Here is a 16868-nt window from a genome sequence, read left to right as displayed (position 1 = left end):
CTCCCTTTTTTGCGGTTTCCACGTCGTTTGGGGTTGGGGTAAGCCAGCAGGCGCGGTGAAAGTAACTAAATATCAGTGCGTCATATTTTAACAGGACGACGCGGAAATCTCCTCCACCTACGGGGTGACCTGCGGTGCCGAAAGCGCGCAATATGTGACGACATCGTGACGTTTTAAGTCCTGGGCTTTCTACTGGACGGAGCCGTTAGAAACTTTTTCGTCGAAATACAAAATATAAGTGGCGAGAGCCGTTTCGAATATTTATAAAAGTAGTTTCTGTTCATGTTCAGTATTTTAGATAAGGAAAAATACAAATGCAGTTTATAAAGTATGGAAACAAGAAATGACCCGTCGACATATCCGCCACCAAGCGGTGGAAAAGCGGCGCATACTAGGAAGGTGTAGTGGGATCAGGCACCGACGAACGACGAGCGTAGAAAGGTCCCGGATGTGCGCGGCGGCGCTGCAGTCAAAGAGGCGACCGGTTCCGAGCGTTCCGAGTTCCGAAGGCCTTCGGCGACCAGCCTTGGCTTGCGGTTTGGCCCTTTGGAGGTATGGCAGCGCGAAGTGGCTCCCGTTCTGAACTGATCTTTGCCCCGTGTTTGCTGTCGTTCGAGGCCAACAAAGTGTCATGCCGAATTAGTGTTTAATCCCGCAGCAAATGCAATGCGAGCCGCCCTGGCTTCCCGCTTCATACAGCCTATCCAGAACATGCTTCAGTGGCGCCCTCTCGAGCCGTCGACACAGAGTGCGGAAGCCTTTGAGCACTCGCTAAGCTCGCTACCCCTCCGCTAGTTCATGGCCACTCACGCAACCAAGGACGTCATAAAGGAGGTCGTTTTTTTTTTTGCTTGTTTTTGTCATTTTAATTTGCCTATAACTTTCAAGAAATAAAGCGAAATTCGAGAAAAGAAAAGTTTCATTAAGTTACTACGTTCAGTGCGCTAAGGTTCGGTGCAAATTAAAAACCACTAAAAAAGTCCTTGCAGGGCTCCTTTAAAACTCTCACTGCGAAGTGCACTGCTGCGCACTTCGCAGAGCAGGGAGCCGGTTCTGCGAACATATCTTGATCGAACGACGTTTTGTGAATGTTTGGGAGTAGTTACCGAAAACCGGAGTCAGCGCTTTCTCCGCTTCGCCGATTGCAGAACGGACTGCCGTTTACGCCTTTAGCATGATCGCGTAGCTGCCCGACATGTTTGCTCTATTTCGACCCGTGTCTATGGGGTTCTAACAGTCTTCTCAAGAAATAATTAAAAAAAATTTACTTAACCTACGAGAAAAGGTTATCCATGTGGCGTCTATTTCTGTTCTATGTAAAAGTGAAGAGCATATTCAATCGACAAAAACGAGCATCAGCTGGCGACGAGCAACTGCGTACGACACCGGTCAAAGTACAGGCAGCTTGCACGAAAAAAAACATTCCTCGGACACCATAATCGTCTTCAACACGGCGACGAGGGGACTGGAAACAAGCTGACCACCAAAATTAGGTCAGGGGAGGGAAGAGAGGAGGTCCCTGTAAAAATGAAGATTTCGGGGGGGGGGGGGGGGGGGGAGGGAGGGGCCATTGCCCCCCCCCCCCCCCCCCCCCCCCCCTCCGGGATGCGTGCCTGCAAAAACATCAGGAACCAAATGGTCCGATGTCATCACCCTAAGCAAAGCGCACATGAAGGCGTTCCAAGCAACAGCCCAGCGTGTGCTGCTCCACAGCCGGACAGGCGCGTGTGCGTCGCCAGAGAAAGCGAGGAAAACACGCGCCATACGCTACGCACAAGCCTTCTAGATGGTACCTTCCAGAGGCTATCTTTTCAAGATGTGTAGACCCTACACCTAATAAACAGCTTCTGTCAGGTGGGCGAAGAAGAGTCAGCTACAAGGCAACCCCGAAGTTCCTGCCGAAGAACCGGGCTTCGTAATTGCAAGCTTTTAACATTTTCTTCCCTTTTAATGAAGTGGTAACGGTCGGGCCATTTATTCGATCGAATTGCCAGGCTTTTTAACCTTCAATATTTTTCTCCTTCATGGGCCACATTTGTTTGCATGCATGCCCACTGTGTTTCTAGGGTTCTTACAGTGTTCACAGTCTTGCGTGTGGAACTGCGAAAGAAGGTTATTTATAATCTTCGTGCATCTTTCTTTTTTCGATTCTGAAAAGTGTTTAATATGATTTAAGACTATTACGGGTAAAACGTCTAATTAGGTTGTGAGATCTTCTGAAAGCAGTTTCTTCTTAGGAATGATAAGAAAAATTCACAAAGATAAACGTTACAGCCATTGCAGGTATGTTTCCTGAGGACCAAGGTAAAATGAGCACACGTCACTTCAGTCACTCAAAACAGCTGTCTAGAGGAACGATTATTTATCTTGAGTCTGCTTCCTGGTTCTTTTAATGGGATCATAATGACTGCATGTATGTCAGCTTGCTCCTTGCTTGATCGTTGGATCTTCGCCGAAAAGGTAAAAAAAGGTCGCAAGTCGCGAAGCGAAACTAAACTCGGAGTACGCCACGACGCGCAGCAACGAAGTCGGGGCAATCGCCATCCAGAGAGCGTCAGCGTGGCCAAATGAGGTAACACTGGGACGGCTAAAATCGGTAGTGCCGCCGGCGTACCTTTGCGAGATTACGTTATTACCAACTCCGAGCGTGTGTGGTCGCGCGCTACACTACCGACTGTTTTAAGAATTTATCATATGTTCAATATATAAATGTGCATGCGTGTGTGGTTTTGTCGTTCTAGCATTAGACAGTTTTAGTAAGTGCCTTCCTCGATAGGTAGAGACAGCTCAAAACGGGAGATGCTGAACAAAATTGAACGTCCTGATATTACGGTAAACCAAAGGCAGTTCTCTCTTTTTTTATATAGATTGTTTGCGCGCGCTTTAAAGGGGCACTGACACATCAAAATCGTAATTTATTTTATTATCCGAAACCATTGAAAATGATGCCGGGACATTACCCTCAAAATTCGAAACTTGGAAATTCAGCATTTGTGAATTAAAAAAACAATTTCCAAATGCCGAATTTGAAGTTCCCACGCGATTCGCGCCAGTGCAGTGAGTCAAATTTTGCGGTCTCCTGCGACTCGACTTTCTTTCGGACCTCCGCACCACGCTGTGAAGCAAAGCGCCGTTGCTACCGCGACCCGAAGAGAGGAGAAGGTCAGCAGGCGGGATAGAAGGGAGCCGGCGCGGGGAAAAACCGGTTTCTTCCCCGACTCGGCGATAAGCCTCTGCTCGAGCGCCGTCAAGTTTTCCGAGGGAGAACACAAATCCAGGAAGCGACATCACACCGAAATCTGATTTTTGGTATTTCAAAAAGAAAGGCCGTAGTGCGTTCGTCATTGCGTTAAAAAACATGTTTTACGATTGCCGTTATTAAATGTTATAAAAATGTCGCCTACATAGCTTCTAAATTTCCTGTATTTTGACGTCACCGATCAAGGGAAGCAAGGAGGTGAGCGCGGGAAATATAAACGCCAAAAATAAAAAGGCGCGCGCGCGCGCGAAGATATTTTTTTTTTCGCGATGCGGTTTTTTTTTTTTTTTTGCTTGTCTATGACTACCATTTGCATCGTTTTAGACAATAAAAAAGAATGCGACCTTCGGGGTGTCTTTAAGATAACAAAAGCAAAAACTTCGTGGAGCTTCCCTCCTCTACAAAAGCGGAACTAAAAGCGTCCCTTCCCTCTTCCCCTTACCCACCCTTTTTTACAGCCCCCGCAAAGAAATGTCGACCAGTGTTGCGGATTTGCCACTCCGGAGTTGAAACGATTCTGGAATCATTCCAAATTTTTGCGACCCCGGAATGGAATGGGAATGGAATTGCGGCAACGTTGAGGGAAGTGGAATGGGACAGGGAATTATACGCCTTTTGCCCGGAATGGAAGGGGAATGGAATGAACCCGGTTCTTCTATTCATATATTCTTAGTGTTTACGGTCAGCGAAATTGAGCCAGTCAGCGAGCCAGTTGCTCAGAAATAAAATGAACTGGCGGGAAACAGCTAACCCGCGTGGAGCGCTAAGAGACTTATACGCAAAACAAATGCAATACAGAAAAAAAAGCGTCAAAGCGAAAAGCAGAGGGTGGAGGGGGGAGGGGGGGGGGGGGGCGTGACGGTGGCGCCTTTCGCGCCGGCGATGGTCTTTACAGGCGCCGTTCACACTGTTGCAACCGAGTACGACCGAGAGAGACCAGAGCGGTTTTTAAGCCTCTTGCGACCTCTTAGGACCGGATGCGCTGCAGCGGGGCTGGTCCTAAGAGGTCGCATGAGGCTTAAAAACCGGTCTGGTCTATTTCGGTCTTACTCGGTTGCAAGAGCGTGAACGGACCTTTAATGCCCGTTCACACTCTTGCGACCGACTACGACCGAGAGAGACCAGACCGGTTTATTTATTTTTTTATTTATTTGGTACCTACATCGCCCGATGGGCATTACACTAGGGGGGGACGAAAGAAATTTACAAAAGCAAACGTACAGCAGAACAGCAACATCAAGGCAAGCAGGAGAAACATATATACTGCAACAATATAAGAAAATGAATAACAGCAAAATAACCATGTCAAACAGGAGAAACATGCCAATATATACTGCAATAATATGAAACAAAAGATGATTAACAGCGTGCAGAAGTCACACATCGAACCGACTACAATAATATATTTTCATCAAAAAATGATTGTACAGTAGGAAGCTCTACAAGTGAGTCGGGCAGCACATTCCAGTCATTAACTGCCCGCGGAAAAAAATAATATTTTAGAACGTCGGTCCGTGCGCGAAAATCTCGGGTCTTTTTTTGATTACTAGTTCTAAGGGAAACGTAATGAGGTTCCAATAGGTATCTCGACTTATCTATACCGACGCTACCGTGATAAGGATTATACATGAACTTGAGACGGAGGCACTTTCGTCTTAGTTGTAAAGGTTTCCATCCGAGTTGAAGCTTTAATTGAGAGACACCGTCATAAAAATTTTAGTTATTTAGCACATATCTAGCGGCGTGGTTTTGAATTCTTTCAATATGATTTATACATGTTTGCGTGTGTGGGTCCCAAAGAATACAAGCATAGTCCAGGATTGGGAGGACATAATATAAGAAGAGAGTTTCTTTCAAATGAGCCGACACTTTTCTGAAATTGCGACGCAAAAAATGGAGCATGCCGCTGGCCTTAGAACATAAGAACTTCACATGATTATTCCATCTTTAATCAACGGTTAGGCGTACCCCGAGATAAACTGCCTCAGTGCTAAGCTGCAAAGAAAGATTGTTTAGTTTAAAAACGGCAGAGACAGTTTTACGTTTTCTAGTGAATCGAGCGTGGACGCATTTGGATACATTAAGGAACATTTTCCACTTGTCACACCACTCTGTGATCTTATTTAAATCACCCTCTAGGGCCTGGACGTCGGTGTCATCTGTCACTTCTCTGTATAAAACGCAATCGTCAGCATACAACCTTATATTCGATTAAATTCCGTGCGTGATATGATTAATTAAAATTAGAAAAAGGAGGGGGCCCTAAAACAGAGCCTAGTGGTAAACTCGACATTACATTTACATATGATGAATGAAATCCATTCATGATGACGCGCTGTTTCCCAGCATTAAGATAATCTGCTATCCATTGCAAAACTTTTACATCGATGTTTAGGCTATGTAATTTTAGAAGGAAGAGCGAGTGATTAACCACGTCAAAAGCTTTCCTGAAATCTAGAAAAATGCAATCAGTTTGGCAGCATCTATCAAATGCACAAGCAAGGTCATGATAAAATTCTAGAGCTGTATGTTACATGATAACCCTGTGCGGAAACCGTGTTGAGCCGAGGAAGAGAAATTGTTGATATTTAAATGACTAATAAGATTAGAATAGATTATATGTTCCATTATCTTACAACATTCACTCGTTAGGGAAATCAGCCTATAGTCTTCGACACTATTTTTTTACCGTTCTTGTGTATGGGGACCACATTACCAAACTTCTAATCATCATGGTAGACGTCCACTCTCTAGCGACCTAGTAAATATTAGTAATAAGTGTGATGCTACAATGTTGGAGCAAGATTTCAATACGATATTTTGAATTCCATCCGGCTTAGGTGCTTTTCCGAGTTGTCTAGGACGCATTTTGAGAGATTAAAATTTATTTTCTTAATTATTAATGAATATGTAAAGATAAACAAAGATAATTATTTCCAAGTTCTTAAAGACGAAAAATCAATTCACCGGCATAGTCTATACATAAGAGAATATTCTGTGAAAAACGATTGCTTTAAATTTAGTTTTTTCCCAAGAGCCGTCAGGGAATGGAATAAACTGTCGAATGAAACGGTGACATCATCATCCATTATGGCCTTCCTTCACTGCATTGAAAACGTTTTGACATGTGCGAGTAACTGAATGAGTATCGTGTGTATCGTCGTGATTACGTGCCAGCACGGGAAGTTATCTATGAAGTGTCAGCATTTTTTATGAAACTAAGCGAAATGCGAGAACTGTGCGTATTTACATCTTGTATCTCTTTGCTTTTTATCGTTTGTACCTTCCACTCCTGCAATGGCCTTGTGATAGGGCTAACAGTATCAATAAATAAATAAATATTGCCTAGTAATTTTCTTATGCTATTGTTATCGAACGCGAGTTCGTTCATTTTACCGCTAATCATTATCAACCGTCGGCGGTAGTGATGAAGGTGCGAAAGTTGAAAACACAGATTTGAAGTATTTATTGAAAGCGGCTGCCTTGACGCTATCGTCTGTCACTAGATTACCATCAACCAAAAGAGAGAGGACACCAGCCACATCCTTTCGTTGCGATTTTACATACTTCCAAAGTTCTTTGGGACAGTCCTTAAAGGGGCACTGACACCCCAAAGGTCGTATTCTTTTTTATTGTCTAAAACGATGCACGTTGCAGTCATAAACACGCAAAAAAAAAACGCACCGCGAAAAAAAATTCCCCGCGCGCGCGCGCGCCTTTCTATTTTTGGCGTTTATATTTCCCGCGCTCACCTTTTTGCTTCTTTTCATCGGTGACGTCGAAAATCAGGAAATTTAGAAGCTTTGTAGGCGACCTTTCTATAAAATTTAATAACGGCAATCGTAAAACATGTTTTTTAACTCAATTGCGAACGCACTACGGCCTTTCTTTTTGAAATACCAAAAATCCGATTTCGGTGTGATGTCGCTTCCTGGATTTGTATGCTCCCTCGGAAAACTTGGCGGCGCTCGAGCAGAGGATTATTGGCGAGTCGGGGACGAAACCGGTTCTTTTCCCGCGCCGGCACCCTTCTATCCCGCCTGCTCGCCTCCTCCTCGCTTCGGGCCGCGGTAGCAACAGCGCTTAGCTTCACAGCGTGGAGCGGAGGTCCGAAAGAAAGTCAAGTCGCAGGAGACCGCCAAATTTGACTCACTGCACTGGCGCGGATCGCGCGGGAACTTCAAATTCGGCATTTGGAAATTGTTCTTTTTTAATTCAGAAATACTGAATTCCCAAGTTTCAAATTTTGAGGGTAATGTCCAGGAATCGTTTTCAATCGTTTCGGATAGTAAAATAAAATATGATTTTGATGTGTCAGTGCCCCTTTAAGTTTGCCTTAAAGGGAGAGAAAATATTCTGACTCAGCTTTTTTTATTTTTACGTTGAGATCTTTTTGAAGATTTTTAAGCTGGCTCAATATCAGTGAATCGTTACTTTTTTTATACCGTGCGAAAACACGTTTATTTTTATTTATTGAACGTCTGATTTCTGAATTCATCCATGGCTTATCTTGTTTGCGCTTCGCGCTGACCATCTTTGTTGGAACATAAATTTCTACAAGTTCTTGTATTTTATTTTTAAAGATGTTCCATAAGGTATTCACATCACATGACATACTCTACACCTCGAAATCAGACAAAAAATTCATAAGGTCAAAACCTAAACTATTATAATCTCCTCTATTGAACATGTATGCCTTTTTGGGTGGGTTTCTATATCTAGGCACATTCAAACATTTCATAGTCGCTCCTACTGCCTCATGATCACTTATTCCGGGGACTACTGAAGCGGAAGTGATCGATGGAAACCTATTACAAAGAAGAATATCCAAAACACTTGCACGACTGACGCCAAGTCCTGTGGGGCATTTGACATCGGGTGCTACCGTGCGCACCACGGGATCGTACATAGGGCATGAACTTTCTGTAAAGCAGTCTCCTTTGGGAAACTTGGCAGTCCACTGTGATAAGTGCCCGTATGACTCTTTGCTAGCTAAAACACAGATCCCGGGCAAGTAGGAACGGAAAACAGAGGGGAAGTTTTTGAGGCGTTCAATGTCAGTGTAAAGACAGATGACAGTTGCATCAGTGCGTCGTCACTTCTTTTATTAAATAAAGAATTCAGATTCATTTGGCTTCAGGTAAAATAAAGTGTGTATCAGTGGCGTAGCCAGGAAACTTTTAGCAGGGGATGTTTTTCTTTGCTTAAGCTGTTTGAAAGACACAAAAAAGAGAGAGAAAGAAACTGTCCAAACGCAATTTTGTTTACTATTTTCCTGTTTCCTAGACAAAAAAGTCCAAACATTTTTGCCACATCTCGTTCTTACAATATTTAAAAAAATAGAAATTTATTGTTCAACGACGAAACAACGCAGTCATAAAATATTATAATTGGCTTTAAACAAAAAAGTCCAGACGGGGTCACGAAAAATTACGGTGTGTGCACTTCAATGCGGAACATTCGGGTATCCAACGACTGAAAACTACGGAAAAGTGACAGAGAATAGCGAAGTTTAAAATACAGTTAAACACAAAAACTACAATGCGCACTGGGGCAATGAGCTAGTGAAGCGTCACGCTCATTGTTCCAGCCCGGATCACATTTTTCAGAAATTATCGTTGTATAGTCATGTTTTAGGTTATTTCCGTTTTTCGTTGTCGTTTTACAAGAAAGCGAAAGAGAAAAATACCAGTTTCTATTACTTTCTGGGGTTTAAACATTTAGTGGAAGCCGCCGTCGGTCGATAGAAAGAAGCGAGAGTACCCTTTCGGTGCTGATTTGCATATTCCGGTGGATGTTCAAAAGCGCAGCCCCTATACTGCGCTCCCGGCTAAGCTCAGACTAGAAGCTCTGCTTTTAGCGCGAGCTTTCTGCCCTTGCAAAAACAAGTGTGATCGCGCAGGCACGCGCAACCAAAGCACTGCCGAAGCCAGCGAGCTCGCGTTAAAGGTGGAGCGTCTGGTCTCAGCTTAGAACGAAGTAGCAAGCGCCCCTGGGACGTTTAAGCACTAAGGTGCTTCAACGTCCCAGTCTCCGGAGTCTCGAAAACAAACGTTCCGCTTCAGCGCTGCTAACGAACATGGTGGCCACGATTTGCAGCAGGCGGGTTACATTAGGATACAAGGCCTCTGGGCAAATGCAAGTTGCCTGTACCGCCCAGACGAGTTAAGGGCCGCCCACACTAGCGAGAAAACGCGCGCGGCGCGCCGATCGCGTTGAAAACGCGTTCCGAAAAATCGGTTGAATCCTCGAGATCTTGCGGGAAATCATGCGTTCGCTCGAGTGCTTCAAGAGTGCGCGAGGCCTCCTGTGCTGTCACGTGACATTCGCGGCGGCAGAACTCTATCTAGTGTGGTGTTCAGGATGTGGGACGCGCCTTCCCGCGATCGGCGTGCGACGCGCGTTTTCTCGCTGGTGTGGGCGGCCCTTTAAGTGGTGGGGTCCCTCCACATCTGTGTCAAAACTTGTACTTCCCCAGGAAGTTCATTTAACAAAACGAACGCTCCGCCCAGGCTGGATATTAGCTCGAAATCGAGGCTTGCGACACAAAGACCGGCGTCGTTGGCCACAACATCACTCTCGCCTAGGGTGGACGATGCTGCCTGACGTGAATGTGCCAACTCTGTTGGAGATATTGATGGCACGCTTGAAGTTGTAGGTCAATAATCAATCTTTGAAAAAGCATCAAGCGACAGCTTGACTCTTGAACTCTTTTTTGAAAGTTTATATACGTAAAGGAAGTTCCACTACTCACATGCTAAACGCAAGCACGTAAACCTTACCCACTGCAGCGATTTAAGGCTGAAGTCCATGGGACGAATACGCCGCAAAACATCGACGCCCGGCGGCTTTTGCTCAGCGCGTGGCATCAGCACAGTGGCTGCTACGTCGCGCGCAAAGCGAGCGTGCCGTAGGGCGACGTTCGTCAGATATTCATCGCATAATTCGCTTCAAGTCAACTATACCCATTTTCACCTCAAGAACCATAGTAAAAAAAGTCTGGCATTTCGCGCAGTATTAAGGGGTGTCCAAACAGGACACTACAAAACCCGGGACTCCGACAAATCATGAAAATTGAAGCGGACGCTTCTATTTTTACGGTCTGTCGGAGTCGTGAAAATGTTTGCAGGAGTCGTGAAAATTTTTACGATCACGACTGCTCTCCTCTTCAGATTGACGTCACACGCCACCTGCGTCTGTCTCACCTCGCCAACGCATTCGCGTACCGCCGTCGCCTCGGCTCGAAGGCCAAGGAAGGCTTTGGGTGGATTTGGGACATTCCTGCGTCGAAGGGTGCGTTTCGCCCGCCTCGGATCTGCTTTCTTTGTCGAGATTCACTTTCGTCGTGATGGCGTCCGACGCGGTTCCGTATTGTGAGCGGAGGCCTTGAGCGATTGACCGACAGCCAACAGAGCGTGTGGGTGGCTCTCCGGACCCACGTGATGAGCAGAGCAAGGCCGCCGTGGAGGAAGCGAGGGGGAGATTTGACGGAGGGAAGTTTCCCCCCGGGAAGGATTGACGGAGGGAAATTTCCCTCCGACGGCCGGAAGCGGATCGCGGCAGAGCGCGGCACGATTTGCCGGAGTCGCGGGTTTTGTAGTGTCCTGTTTGGACACCCCTTTACTGATTCCCCCCTTTATGTAGAGAATTAAGATATATGTAAGTGAATCGTAGACTAGATACGTGTTATCTTATCAACACATACACGTTCCAAACGCCAAAAGCATCGCTTTTTCCTCCGACAACCAAATCTCGCTAGAACTACTTCGCGCCGCATATGAACAATGCGCAAAACTTGCTTTTTTCTTGAGGTGAAAATGGGTATGGGTGCGCTTTGAAACCAAGTGATTAATAGCATTCCAAAGCTCCTTCGACAGCGCATATGCTGTCACTTTTCTCTCTTGTTTCTTTCCTTTCTTGTTTTTTTTTTTCAAAGATGTGAATGTTTTTGTGTGTGTGTTCTTTTTTGCATTTTTGTTTGAAGCTAAACGAGTACAGGCAAGTAAAACGTAAAAAAAAACGGGACAAAAAAAAAAACCGCTAAGCTGTTTGCTATTTTGTCGTCCCGTTTCCTCCTCATTGTGGGGTTCGTAAAGTCAAAGTATTGCTATTTTGAGATTTTCTTGCGCTGCCCTGAAATTGTCATCGAGTCCTTGACACTCAAAGGGTGGGGGAACTTTACTTAAGCCGGCTGCAATTCTTGAAGCGAGGCCAGTGTCCTTCGAGGTAAGGATTTCGCGGCATTTGTGACGTCGGGAGCTGAGCCCTTCGCATCTGCGGGCCTGAAGAAAAGCTTCGGTTACTAAAATGGCCGAGTTTGGAGAGAGCTAGCTGTTCCAAAAGCCGAAGCCGGAGATGTGTTTTTCACCCAGTCCACGGACAGCGTCGTTTTCTTCGTTTTGCTTTGGTATGTTGTGGGCACGGCCCCTCGCCGTAATAAGTTGTGAAACGGTAAAGAAGAGGTAAAGAGGACAACATGAAATTTGGGGAATGTTCCAATTCTTGAACACCCCCCCCCCCCCCCCCCCCCCCCACGCCGTCCTCTGGCTACGCCACTGGTGTGCAAAAAGGTTCTTGTTTTCCAAATAAAATTTAGTTGCCAGTAGCGCTCCGAGTTTGCACTACTACTTCTTACAGTTCAATTGTTTGTTTCTTCCTGCGCTTCTAAGTATAGATTTATTGCAGCTGACGTCACTTCCAGCTAAACTGTAGATCAAAGCCAACATTGTCGTCTGCCTTGGCGCCATGTCGGAGGCATTCGGCGTCTTATTGTGACAGCAGTAGTGCTGTAAAGTCATAAAGCCGTCTTTGTATAACAACATTTCAGAATATTTTCTTGACCTAGTCAATCGCAAAAAAGTTCTTCACCTGACACGAAGTGCAGTCCATAAACCCATAGTTAGGGTACGAAGCTTTTCTGTCAAGATCATAGAGTCAACATAATAATCTAAAGCGAAAAGTCCCAAGCGTTTCACCGCGACGGGAGGGCGATGCATAGACGCGGACATCGGCGGCCCCATTTGGCGGTCCCTATGAGCTCATATCGCTGGCGACGCATATGCACAAAGGAGCAGCAAAGAATCACCCGTAAATTCCGCACCTTTTTTTTTTACTTTGCAGAAAAACATTTGAATTGTGCGTTGACAAAATTAAATAAAGGTAGGCGGCACCAACTTACTTATTAAGACATCCTCGCCCATCTTCCTTCCAACAAAAAAAGAAAGCACATACGAAAAAAAAAATAATCTGCGCCGAGCAGCGTCGAACATGCGCCGACTAAAGTCCCTCGATGTTTTTTCACTGCGTTTTACAAGTACCGTCATTCTTTGCCGCGCCGACATCTGTTTCTATTGGAGGAGAGCGATGTCACGTGATTTCCGGAATTCTCGCCACTTCCGTCCGCCATTTGCTTCCAAGGTGCTCGGCTGCTCCGTCCGCTCGCGTGTTTCGTGATACCCGCCGACGACTTTAGCTCGACGTTCTGGTGTTTCTGAACCGTAATGAGGCAAGTAAAGTAGTAAGCGTTTGTGTTAGATGACGGGGTGTTGCGCTTTTGGGTGCAGCCAGAGTACTGGTAGTGGAAAAAATTTGTTCGCCATTCCGCTTCGGAAAGCCGATCTGAAGAGGCAGAAGGCATGGCACCACATGATTGGGAGGAAAAACTTCGTCTCTACCAGAAGCAGCAAGCTTTGTGAGGTGAGCATTTCTGGGCTAGTTACCTCTTCCACACACGTTCACATAGGTACACATGCAATGTTTTTCCTGACGCGCCTGACTGCCGAACTCGGTCTCAGCTGAAATGCGGCCTCGGTGCTCTGCCGTTTTTGCCCGTTGTTTTTCACTCGAAAACCCGGTTGTTCGCCGGCAAAGTTTTTCGCGTAGTCTGAGTTTTAAGGGACACGATATGAATAGATGAAGCCGCCGATTGGCCGCTTCAGCTGTGAGTGTCTCGCAGTGAACCTCTAGGAAATACGAAAAGCTACTATCGAGGACAACATGAGCCGAAAACGCCTTTCATGTTTCTTTGGCTTACCACCTGTTTTTGAGAGAGCTGTGGTCCGAACTAGGAAGAGAAAGCGAAGTTGAGGAATAATGGAGCTTGTGGGAGTCGCAGAAAGAGGTTGGATCGGGTGTTCCAGCTCGTACTGTCCGCGCGAGTGGAGGGCGTACAATGCGCGGCACTGTTAGCGCGAACAGAGCATCGGTGTCTCTACGTCTTTTACTTCCATGGAGTGTTGCTTTGCGCAAAATTTTACCGCTTAGGTTAGCGCCCCAAATTAGCCCTTCCCACCGCGCTAGCAGTTTTGATGACGAACTTTTTATTCCGATAGAGGAAAAAGCGGCGATCACTCTTCTGTACTAACAGTGTGACGCTCTCTACCTCCAAACAAAGTCGAATTTCTTAGTGTTCTCAGTGCACTGTACCGTGATTTGCAAGTTAGCCCTGTTCATTCTCGACAGGACCATTTTTCACCGGATAAGTTTGAACCTCGGATCTGGCAGAGCCATGGCATCAAAAATACTTAAACCAGACGCTGTCACAGCAACTTTAGCCATAGGCCGCCAAAGCCAGTTCGATGACCACTGTGAGAAAGGGAAATGGGAAACATCCAAAGTAAGTTGACACAGTCAGAGATGGTGAATTTGCAGTCACTTGGTTGCTAGATTTGGTATTAAAATGCTACCTATTTTAAGCAGGGGAGCCAATGTAGGAGGAAGACAGCATCCAGACGCTTCCATCTCTGCATTCAACTGCTGCTCTCACAGGTGTCGTATTTCCTCCTTCACAGATTATTGAGAATATGCTTGTCCAAGGTGATGAATTAATGCAAGTAGCATTGAACTGCATGCTGACAAAGTTTACAATTTCAGCACAAGCCTTGCCCTCGCACACAGAGGCACAATCCAGCAAAGTGCAAAACTGCGACCAGGAGTCTGTGCCTCAGGCGGGCCCCCCAGTTGGCGAGTCACACGCAATTCCAGCATTTAGTAGCCGGGCACACGCAGCGACATATGCAGTCACAATCATCCTTTACTCGACCGTGTGCCAGGCGTACTCTGGGCTAATTCTTCTGTTCCTTCTTTTTCGGCTTGTATTTGCCCATCTCAAATGTGGTATGTGCTTTCTGGGGCATTCCTGCAACAATCGACTATCCTGCCATGCGTATATGTGCGGTATGTACCGAGGACATCGTAAAAAAGTATTGGAATTTATGTCAGCAGGCTCTTCTGTGCTTTGGGTAAGTGTTGATTTGCACCATACATGCGTCCCTGCCAGGGGCGGATGCAGGAATTTTTTGAGAGGGGGGGGGGGTCAGCGTACCATACGTTTAGGAACCCCCTCCCCCTCGTTTCACGTCCTAAATTTTACACACGCAAAATTCAAGAGGGGGGTCAGGACATCCGAACCCCCCCTCTAAATCCGCCCCTGGTCCCTGCTGTAATGAACAGCGTGAGTGGAATTTAACTGCCTGCTGATAAAATTCCCGGCTTCAGCACGAGCCTTGCCCATACTCACAGCCGCCCACTCCAGCGAGATGCAAAGCTGCGACTGGGAGTTTGTGTCCAATGCGGATGCTGCAGTTCCTGAGTAACATGATGGCCAGACACAAATGCTGCATGACATTGTTAGTGCGAGTACAACTGCGGCACTCTTTGCATTTTACTTTGAATTAGTAAATGCTGGCACCAAATAATAGGGTGCAACTTTGTGCCCGATATGAACATTTTTCATCCCTTGTTTGCATTAACAGTGTCGCACTTTGTTAGGTCAGAACTATCCTTAACACCAGTGGGGTGAGGCGTACGGAATTCATGCCATAAACCGATCTCACCAGCCAGTTTGACTACGCGCCACAGCTGTCGCAATGCATTGAGGGAACTTCAGTCTTTCTGCACGTGCCCGAAACACTGGAACTCTGCGCGTGAGACAGCACAAGCCGTTTCGGGCACCACCGTCTACCTATTGTGAACTAAAGTTATGGCGGCTTCATGCATGCGCCGAACGTTTGGTGAGGTGGGTCTATTGGTGGCAGGACGACAACAATTTCTTTCTTTTTGTCTTTATTGGTCCCTCTCAAAACAAATGCATTTCTGTGACCATTGACTACTCTGCCATACAAATGTCTGCTGCATGCACCATATTGTGGGGTTTCATTTTGTGCCTACAAAATTTACAGGTTCACTGCAAGACTCGATACAAAAATCGAAAATCGGAGGCTCCATCCTAATAAGAACTCTTGGTCAGTGCTCTGTGCTTAAACAAAGTAGGTCAATGCCAAAGGGTGCAATATTGCTTTTGCATGAAATTACACACAGAACATATAAGAGCTTTATGCCCATTCTCGATTAATGCTGCAGGGAGCAGCTCCCTCCACAATTATGAGCATTCCTTATAAAAGTACAAATGACAGCCGTGTCTAGAAGTGAACGACAGGACTGACGCTGGCTGTTGTCTTTGTTCGATACTCAGGAGCGGTTCCCTCATTCCTGGCAGCAGGCTCCTCCGTCCAGCCATGTACATCGCAGGGGACGACTGCCTCAAAGGGTGAGACGTTTCCCTGATTGAATGACAGCCATGTGTAGAAGTGAACGACAGGACTGATGCTGGCTGTGCTCTTTGCTCGCTACTCAGGTGCGGTTCCCTCATCCCTGGCAGCAGGCTCCTCCATCCAGCCGTGTACACCGCAGGGGACGACTGCCTCGAAGGGTAGGACATTTCCCTGAACGAATGACAGTCGTGTGTAGAAGTGAACAACAGTACTGACGCTGGCTGGGCTCTTTGCTCGCTACTCAGGAGCGGTTCCCTCATTTCTGGCAGCAGGCTCCTTCTTCCAGCCAGGTACACCGCAGGGGACAAGTGCCTCGAAGGGTAAGGCATTTTCCTGAATGAATGACAGTCGTGTGTAGAAGTGAACGGTAGGACTGATGCTGGCTGTGCTCTTTGCTTGCTACTCAGGTGCGGTTCCCTCATTCCTGGAAGCAGCTGCTCCCCCGCCCAGTCATGTACACCTCCCCTGGGTCCAATAGGTCAATCAATTCCTGGTGCTCCCCTTCTTCGTCACCGGTTGCCCAGATTCGTCGCCAGAAAGTAATCGCCTGATCAACATCAATGTTCTCGTCCATCTCCTTCTGGTCTTCGTCAAGTTTCCGGCAGAAGGCAGACCGATTGAGCTCGAACAGCGTGTTCGTTTTCCGATACTCAATCCGGTTTGCCGCAGTGATCGGTTTTTTGTGAAAAACTGCCCTTTCCTCTTCGATCTGGTCCTCAAGCTTCTTCAACTGGTCCTTGTTGTTAGAGTGGTACTGGTTGGCTTTGCAAATTCGTTTTAATGCTCTCAAGGGAGCCTTGTTCTGTTTGACTGGTGACAATTTACAGCTGTTGACTAAGCTCCTTGATCTTTATTTTAATGGCCTCCTTCCAGTTCAACTTCCTTTTGTCACCTCCTCATATGTCAGCTGGCAAGCGCAGATCAAATCATTCAGCTCTGCTAGAATATTCACCTTCTTTTCCAGCTCAATCCCGATGACCTGATAGTTTACTTCCTGACTGTATACCTTTCTTGTTCTCTTTCGGTCAGTTTGGCGATTAAGGGCCAGCTCAATGTTA

At 46.3% G+C, this 16868-nt stretch overlaps 1 long non-coding RNA gene across 1 annotated transcript; it reads left to right on the top strand.

Moving 5' to 3' along the window:
- The first annotated feature begins 15162 nt into the window (after positions 1-15162).
- Positions 15163-16110, top strand: LOC120846562. The gene is made up of 3 exons (XR_005717060.2): positions 15163-15806; positions 15894-15968; positions 16056-16110. It is a non-coding gene; the product is annotated as an uncharacterized LOC120846562 (long non-coding RNA).
- Positions 16111-16868: the final 758 nt, after the last annotated feature.

This window comes from Ixodes scapularis, unplaced genomic scaffold, assembly GCF_016920785.2.
Source record: "Ixodes scapularis isolate PalLabHiFi unplaced genomic scaffold, ASM1692078v2 ptg000137l_1___fragment_3__unscaffolded, whole genome shotgun sequence".
NCBI classification, from domain to species: Eukaryota; Metazoa; Arthropoda; class Arachnida; order Ixodida; family Ixodidae; genus Ixodes; species Ixodes scapularis.
The sequence above is the reverse complement of the archived record's forward strand: the minus strand, read 5'-3'. Positions and strand labels throughout refer to the sequence as shown.